Source organism: Sminthopsis crassicaudata, chromosome 3, assembly GCF_048593235.1.
Source record: "Sminthopsis crassicaudata isolate SCR6 chromosome 3, ASM4859323v1, whole genome shotgun sequence".
NCBI classification, from domain to species: Eukaryota; Metazoa; Chordata; class Mammalia; order Dasyuromorphia; family Dasyuridae; genus Sminthopsis; species Sminthopsis crassicaudata.
The window spans coordinates 349,465,326-349,472,992 of NC_133619.1; positions in this window are offsets into that span (position 1 = coordinate 349,465,326).

Genomic DNA, 7,667 nt, shown 5'->3' on the forward strand with positions numbered 1-7,667 from the left:
ACAGTTTGATAACATTTTGAGCATAGTTCCATATTGTTCTCCAGAATGGTTGAATCAGTTCACAACTCCACTAATAATATAATAGTTCCCAAATCTCATCCAACTTCATTATCTTTCCCTATATTTTTAGCCAATCTGAGAATTGTCTTCCTTCTCATTTCTGTAGTAAATAGTGATTTAAAGCATTTTTTCTTATGACTAGAAATGGTTTCAATTTCTTCATCTGAAAATTGTCTGTTCATATATTTTGACCATTTATCAATTGGAGAGTGGCTTGAATTCTTATAAATTGGAGTCAATTCTCTATTTTAGAAATGAGGCCTTTATCAGAACCTTTGAATGTGAATTTTTTTTTCTAGTGTATTGCTGCTCTTCTAATTTTGATTGGTTTCATTTGTACAAAATCTTTTAAATTTAATATAATCAGAATTGTACATTTTGTATTCAGTAATGTATGCCATGGCAGAAACTAGGCATGGACCTACATTTAACACCACATACTAAGATAAGATCAAAATGGATCCAAGATTTAGGCATAAAGAACCAAATCATAAATAAATTAGAGGAACATAGGATAGTTTACCTCTCAGACTTGTGGAGGAGGAAGGAATTTGTGTCCAAAGGAGAACTAGAGACCATTATTGATCACAAAATAGAAAATTTTGATTACACCAAATTAAAAAGTTTCTGCACAAACAAAACTAATGCAAACAAGATTAGAAGGGAAGTAACAAATATAGAAAACATTTTTACAGTTAAAGGTTCTGATAAAGGCCTCATTTCCAAAATATATAGAGAAAATTGACTCTATAAGAAATCAAGCCATTCTCCAATTGATAAATGGTCAAAGGATATGAACAGACAATTTTCAGATGATGAAATTGAAACCATTTCCACTCACATGAAAGAGTGTTCCAAATAACTATTGATCAGAGAAATGAAAATTAAGACAACTCTGAGATACCACTACATACCTGTTAGATTGGCTAGAATGACAGAGAAAGATAATGTGGAATGTTGGAGGAGATATGGGAAAACTAGAACACTGATACATTGTTGGTGGAATTGTGAATACATCCAGCCATCCTGGAGAGCGATTTGGAACTATGCTCAAAAAGTTATCAAACTGTGCATACCCTTTGATCCAGCAGTGTTACTACTGGGCTTATATCCCAAAGAGATACTAAAGAAGGGAAAGGCATCTGTATGTGCCAAAATGTTTGTGGCAGCCCTTTTTGTAGTGGCTAGAAGCTAGAAAATAAATGGATACCCATCAATTGGAGAATGGCTGAATAAATTGTTTATGAAATTATGGAATATTATTGCTTTGTAAGAAATGACCAGCAGGATGAATGTAGAGAGGCTTGGAGAGACTTACATGAACTGATTCTGAGTGAAATGAGCAGGACCAGGAGATTGTTATATACTTCAACAATGATACTGTATGAAGATGTATTCTGATGGAAGTGGATATCTTCAACATAGAGAAGAGCTAATTCAGTTCCAATTGATCAATGATGGACAGAATCAGCTACATCCAGAAAAGGAATACAATTCTTCCTTTGTAACAACAACAACAACAAAATTCGGTTCTGCACATATATATTGTACCTAAGATATGCTATAAGATATTTAATATGTATGGGAATGCCTGCCATCAGGGGATGGAGGGAAGAAGTGGAAAAATTCGGAACAGAAGGGAGTACAAGGGATAATGTTGTAAAAAAAAAAATTACCTATGCATATGTACTGTCAAAAAAATGTTATAATTATAAAAATTAATTTAAAAAAGGAAGAAAAAAAATAATGTATGCCACTTCTTCTTTAGCCACAAGTTCCTTCTTCCCAGATCTGAGAGGTAAACTATCCTTTATTCTTCTAATTTGTTTATAATAGCACTCATGTCCAAATCATGAATCCATTTCAACCTTATTTTGGTATACGGTCAGTTAGGTGTGGGTCAATGTCTAGTTTCTGACATTCTAAATTCCAATTTTCCCAGCAGTTTTTGCCAAATAGTTCTTATCCCAAAAGCTGGGCTTACACTAGATTACTACAGTCATTGAGTATTTTGTCCTGTGAACCTAACCTATTTTACTGATGGACTACTTTATTTCTTAGCCAGTACCAAATGGTTTTGATGACTTCTGCTTTATAAGATAGTTTTAGATCTGGCACAGCTAGGCCACCTTCATTTACGTTTTTTCATTAATTCCCTTGAAATTCTTGATCTTTTATTCTTCCAGATGAACTTTGTTATTTTTTTCTAGTTCTGTAATTTCTTAAGAGTTTGATTGGTATGGCATTGAATAAGTAGATTAATTTAGGTAGTATTATAACTTTTACTTGGTCTACCCATGAACACTTGATATTTTTCTAATTGATTAGATCTGACTTTATTTGTGTAAAAAGTGTTTTGTAGTTGTGTTCACATAGTTCCTGACTTTGCCTTGTGCCATAGAAATTTTAAAAGTTATTCATTAGGAGCAGCTAGGTGGCACAGTGGGTAGAGCACCAGCCCTGAAGTCAGGAGGGCCTGTGTTTAAATTTAGCCTCAGACACTTAACACTTCCTAGCTTCCTAGACCCTGGGCAAGTCACTTAACCCCAATTGCCTCGGCAAAAACAAAATTATTCATCATTGGACAGTTGACTAGAGTGTAATAAAAGAGCCCGGGATTAGAAATTAAAAGAAAAAAGAAAAAAAAAGAGGGACCTTACCCTTACATTTTCTCTTTCAGGGATTCAGTTTTTTCATTTATATAAATATAAACGAAGTTGTTGAACTAGATGATTTTCTAGGCCCTCTCCAGCTTTTTCTAATCTTTATTTGTGTTGATTAATTTAGACCTAGAGAAAGATGTCAGCCTTTGCTTGGAATAATCAGGAGTTTATGGTGTCATGAGAGCACCCGGGTGTCCTTTGTCAGGGGATTTGTCTCAGTAACATGTTTAGTTGAGGTCAGGGGTTTTAATCTTTGGTATAATGGCAATCTCTTGAAGACTATGCACCCCTTCTTAACAAAATGTTTTAAGTGTACATAATAAAATTCGTAGGACTGCACAGGAAATTATTATATTGAAATTTAATTTAGCAAAATATATTTTTAAAGTTTATGGACCACTGGTTTACGGAATCATGATTTGCTTTAGATAATTAATTGCTCTCCCTGTTTATTACTTCTCGTGCTTATTTCCTCAGTCTAAGGAAAACTTATAGGTAATCCCTGATTTGTGATGACCCAGGAGAGAAATCATTACTGCTTCCTTGCTTCATCTGTTGGGGAAAGCAGATGTGTGAACCACTTTTATCTAGACTTCTTTTTCCTCAAATTTTTCTCACTGCAAATAACAAATGCAAATCAAGAGTTAGTAACTGTTGCTTTTTTTTTTTTTTTTTTTTTTTTTTTTTTTTTTTTTTTAATAACTGGAATGAATAATAGCAAGGAGGGAATAGAAATTATATGGGGAAAGGAGAACAAAAAAGGGCTGATCGGTACAATTTTGTTGGAAGTAGCTGATGCCAAATGCCTAAAATTAAGTGAAATGGTGAAATACCATTTCTGCAAAGTGACTGCACTACAGAAATGGGGAGGTGTTCCTTGTTCATGTTCTTATGGGATATCGAGGGGAGAGAAGGCTAGGGGGAAGAAGAGAGGGAGGGCCAAAGGCATCTAAGAGAGATTTCTCAATTGCTGGAGTCTTAACATTATCAACTCAAATGCAGTAGGAGAGGTGGGAAGTCGGGATTGAGATAGATTCTCACCAATTATTGTTAGGGCCTTAAACAACAGCAGTTTGTCTATGTAGAGAGAGGGAGAAGTCCCAACAGTGCCAACGTGGAGGACAACTGTTGTGCTACAGAGATCTGTTGGAATGCGTGGGAGCCACCTGACAGTGGCTGCTGGAGATCCAACCCAGAATGGATCTCCTCTTGTGAAAGGATGGTACGAGGAGACTGAGAGACAGTTGCTATTTTCTGACCTCTTTGACTGAGAGGCTGTTGCTTTGTCCGACCTCTCTCCTCTTCCCTCTGCCTCCAGTTTATCTCGTTCCCAGTCTGAAACACCTGTGTCTGCAAAGACTGCCCTGCTGCTCCTTCAGATGTTATAATCCACAGCTGTGGAGGCTCTTGAAGAATTGACCTGTCCCTTAACAGACAACCTTTGCTCTGAGATCTTTTCGAATTCTGTGATTTTACTATTCTGTAATGTTTGGAGAGAGCTCATGCTCAAAATTATCACTCCTATTCTCTTTTTGTTCTCACATTGGATCTTTTCTAATACCCAATTCAGCCCTCTGTAGAGGAGAAATCTATTGAAAGTTTTACAGGTCTAAAGATGATCTGATAATAATGATGAATGTTTCAGTGAATCTTCATGAAAGTCACCTTGGAAAGCTTGAAGCAACAGATATTGGACAGATGCTGCAAGTGGACAATGAAATTGGCTCAAAGTGGATCAGTGGAAGAGCAGACTAGGCTTCATTTGAGAAATCTCCCAGCTGTAAAAGCCATTTTATTTTCTTAACATTTAGGTTTTTTGCTCCAGGTCATACAGGTAGTAAATAATGAACTTATTAAAATATACATTTCCTTTTTTAACCCCATTCATCTCTATACAAGTTACTATAAACTCCATAAGTGATCATAGATCCAGGTTTGAAGATACAACTTTATTGGGAAAAAAATCTCATAGGACCAATAGCTTCAGTGGAAGTTAAAAAAAAAAGTTGTTTTAAAAATTAGTAATTGTCCTATTCAGTGATAGTGCCTAATGAGTTTTGTTGTGTTAAACAGCAAGTTCTGTGGGTAATAAATTAGCTGTTTATTTGCCAGTGTAGTTATTACTCTGACTCTCTTCCCCACTTGCAAACCCAACAACTGAAAACTGTTAAAATATTTGTATTTGTATTTATATTTATTTCTTGGGAAACTAAGTCTTCAAAAACCTAAGGACTATGTTTCCCATGACCACGTTTTAGGCATGATAGAAGGATTGAGAAGATATTTTGGGTAATTGAGTAAATGGGGTTTCCTGACATTCTTCAAATACCAACATGTAGGTGTAGAATGGGACTATGTGCTAAATGGGGCCTTCCAGGATATGCCAGATCAACTGGAAAAATTATAAATGTTTTCAAACTTTAAAGTGAAGAAATGTCATCATTCAGTTCCTTCAAGTCAGAATTTGGAAAGTACTTTAAATTCTTGTGGGAGAAACTATACCAAAAGGTAAATTTATTTTTGCCATTGAAAAATGATAGTGATATACTGAATAAAATGAAGTCCACTGTACATCACTCCATGATGAAAGTCAATAAGAAATAATAAAATTACTTGCTAAAAGAATTTTTAAAAGGCACTTGGAAAAAGGGAACTGGTTGAGGTATCCTACCAAATTGTCTAGAGCCATTGAAGAAGTTTTAGTAATTGTGAGAAATACTGATGAAAGAGGAAATAGGAAATGAGTAAAGGTCCCCCCCCCCCCCCCCCCCGCAGTGGAATGTCGAAGTAGGAAAGCGTAAACATATTTTGCTTTTTTTTTTTTTTTTTTTTTTTAGCTAGACAAAGTTAAGTGACTTGCCCAGGGTCATACAGCTAGGAAATGTTAAGTATCTGAAGCCATATTTGAACTCAAGTCCTGACCTCAGGGCCAGTGGTCTATTCACTGCACCATCTAGCTGTTGCAAATGAAGAGTTTTCCAAGCCTTATTAGGGTTTAAAAAAATTAGCTTCAAAAGTATAGAATGTGGGCAATGTAGCTCTGCATCAAGTCAAAAAGAGCTGGGGATTGTAGAGACCTGTTAGACTTGTCAGTCAGCAGTGTTAGCTAGTAAAGCTCAAGGGATTTCCTGCTACATTGAGAGACATGGTATCCTGAGCAAGAAAAGCAATCATTCTAAAATGTTTTGTCCTGATCAGGCCAAATCGGGGGATTGGTTTCAGTTCTAAGTACCATGTTTTAGGAAGGACATTGACAAATTGATATGCATTTAAAGGAAGATAACCAACATAGAGGGAGGAATTAAAATCTCACAAAACTAGAATTCTTGAAGGAGCTGAGGGCATTTTAATCTTATAGAAGAAAAGACTGGGAGAACATGATAACGATCCTTATTTGAAAAGATGTTAAAGAAGACAGAGCAGACTTACTGTGCTTAGGCCCAGAAGGCAGAACCAACGAAGCAGTGTTTTGGCTCACTATAAAGAAAAAAAGGACCTTTGTAGAAATATTTTGCATAACTTCAAATGTGCCTTCTCAATGGAAGGAGGGGGTGGGAGGGGAGGAAGAGAGAATCTAGAACTGAATGTTTAAAAAACATGTTAATGTTTTAAATATAACTGGGAGAAATAAAGAAGAAAAAAATCCTGGCAATTAAGAGTTATCTAAAAGTTGTATGTGTGTTTTAGTAAGGAATGAGTTCCTCATGACTGAAAGTCTTCATGCAGAGTAAATAAACATTTTTCAGGAATATTATGGTGGATTTCTGTTTGGAAAAAGTTGGAGTAAGTGACCTCTGAATCTTTTCCAGCTCTGAAATTCAATTATCCTTGTGCTTTAACACCCAGCTATGATTCCCTATCCAATCAGGTGCATCAAGCTTTAAAACATTGGTAGATTGTGTGGCTTGATTTGACAATGTTTAGAAGATTTCCTTTTCACAAAGAATTAACCCATTGTACTTAGGTGCTATAGTGTCTGAAATTTCATCATTAAAAATTCATTATTTTGAATCATGAGCAGTTTTTCCCAAGTTCCTCTTTGAAAATGCAAATACTATAGGAATGGGAGGGGTGATACATTTAGGGATACATTTAGGCATTATTAATTATTTAGAGAGTACTGTGAATTAGTTACTTAATTATTTTTTTTTTCCTGACAGGTGAGAGTTATGCTGTGTGGGAATGGGGATTTTAATTGGGGTTAGGGCAATAAAAGATTTTTGAGAAATGCAGGGGTAATTTTAGTGCATGGTTAGAGTGATCATGAATTCAGAATTTTCTGGCACAGTGTTCCTTCTAATAAAGTATACCCTGTGTTCTTTAAAGTTGGATTTCAGCTTGGAGAATTCTGGGGGAATAGGAAGAAGATTTTGATGGCTCCTTTCCCCCTTCCTCACTGGTGTCCCATGTCCATCATTTCATGGCATCCTCGGTGGCTACTACCCAGAGCCTTATCACTAACAGGACCACTCTCAAGGTAGTGCTGGGAACTTTCTTTCCCAAGGAAACTTTTTTGTGTCTCACATTCTTGGAGCCTTCATGAGACCATGTAATGACTTTTAGAATTGAAAGTGACCTCTATCTAATTCATCTAATACAAGCTATACTTCAAAAAATCCCTTGTATACTTGACAATTGGGTCAGCCAGCCTCTGCTCAAATACCTTTAATGAGGGGGGGAACCTCCTCCTTTCTAGGATGTTCTAATTGTTAGAAAGTTTATTGCTTTGTTTTGTTTTCTTGATAAGACTATCCAAGTGACAATTAGTTCTATTAGACAGTCAGGTCTTTGAGAACAGAGAGCAAGACTTACTCTTTGTATTCCTCATTGCACCTCCAGCAAAGGGATTGGAAAGACAGTAAGTAATTACATTTTGGTGAATAAATAGTTGACTAATCAGTCTGATAGGAAATCTGGTGTCATAGAAAGTGTCCTTGCCCCCAA